The sequence below is a fragment of the Sinocyclocheilus grahami genome, unplaced genomic scaffold (assembly GCF_001515645.1).
Source record: "Sinocyclocheilus grahami isolate Dianchi unplaced genomic scaffold, SAMN03320097.WGS_v1.1 scaffold28.1, whole genome shotgun sequence".
Classification (NCBI taxonomy): domain Eukaryota; kingdom Metazoa; phylum Chordata; class Actinopteri; order Cypriniformes; family Cyprinidae; genus Sinocyclocheilus; species Sinocyclocheilus grahami.
In genome coordinates, this window is record NW_015505207.1 from 2,902,165 (window position 1) to 2,903,678 (window position 1,514).

The following is a 1,514-nucleotide window of genomic DNA, read 5'->3' on the forward strand; positions in this document are numbered from 1 at the left end:
AATCAAATAGATGTTTATTTCTGATACAGATGCAGTTGTAACCTAAACATTTATTTTCATAGTTTCGAGTCTCGACCCACTTTTTTTTCTCATTTATTTGAAATAATGTCATATATTTGTTAGGCTACATAAAACTATTTTATTTAGACTAAGTGCCATGTTTGTGATTGTGCTTACAGATTGGAGATGCTTTTTTTGTGTGTTGTATATGCCTTTGGGAAGCATCAGTGGCTTTCAAAAGGGGACAGAAGCAACTTTGGCAAATTGACAGAAAACAGAAGTTTACAGCATTTCACCAATATTCCATCAAAACAATAGATATGAACGGGTCACTATGGATGATTTTTATTTTATTTTATTTTATTTTATTTATTTATTTTTGCTGAGAGGAGTTAAGTGAGTGTTTAAAGTTTCTTTAGATTGATACAACCAGGTAAAAATAAACCTCAAATACATTTCCTATATCTCACAATTATGACATTATATATCACATACTTAAATTCATTAGTGGCACAAACTGCTCAAAGTTTGACTGACTGCTTATAAGTTTTGAACCAAATGCCCTATACAGCTTTTTTGTTGTTGTTAAAAACGGTCTTCTTCTCATGCTAAAGAATTACTAAAAGGGAATAATAATAATTAATAATTATTTAATAATAAAAGGGAAAGTATACAAAGAGCAAGAATGAATGTGCAAAAAAATAGTTAAAATAAAATAAATAAAAATAAAAGTGTGTGTGGGGGGGGGGTTAAAGAAAGAGGTGTAATGAGAGAGAAGATGAAGAGTGTAACAGGTAGAAAGGGATGAGCAAAGAGGAAGATGTGAGAAAAGAGGTGTGAGGTGAGGTGTGTGAAAAGACTGTGATTGTTGATAGTACAGATTCTTAGTCCTCCTGGGACAACATCTGTTATTTATTGTAAATTTCCAAACATTTTTCAGAATTTAAGTTTGAGATCATTCAGGTGGACAATCAAGATTATTTTAAATGGAACAGCAGCATTGTTGACATAGTGGTCCAGAACAACATTACCAGCCTCAAAGGAAGAGGCCTGTGGAGATGCTGAGACAGGAGCTTTTCAAACATGGATTCAAACTTCTTACATTTTTTTCTTCTATGTTGCAAGCACAGCAAATATGTAGTCTAGATAAAATGCAATGAAATTCACTTCCAGATGTAAATGAAAGGCAAGATCAGTCATTCAGGACAATTCATGTACATTAAACACACACACACACGTGTGCATATACAGTGGTGGCCAAAATTATTAGAACACTAGTATTTTCACCAGCTAAAAAAAGTCTCTCTCTCTCTCTCTCTCTCTATATATATATATATATATATGTATATATATAGACTGATCTGTAGTTATCAGAAAAGTTTGTTTGAGGTTCTTGCTGCTAAATACGGAAGTTCTAAGCGGCCATGCATTCTTTTTTTTTTTCATTCTTGTTTTCTCGTTATAACGACTTAATTTTCTCGTTATATCGACATAACGAGAGTTGTTTTCTCGTT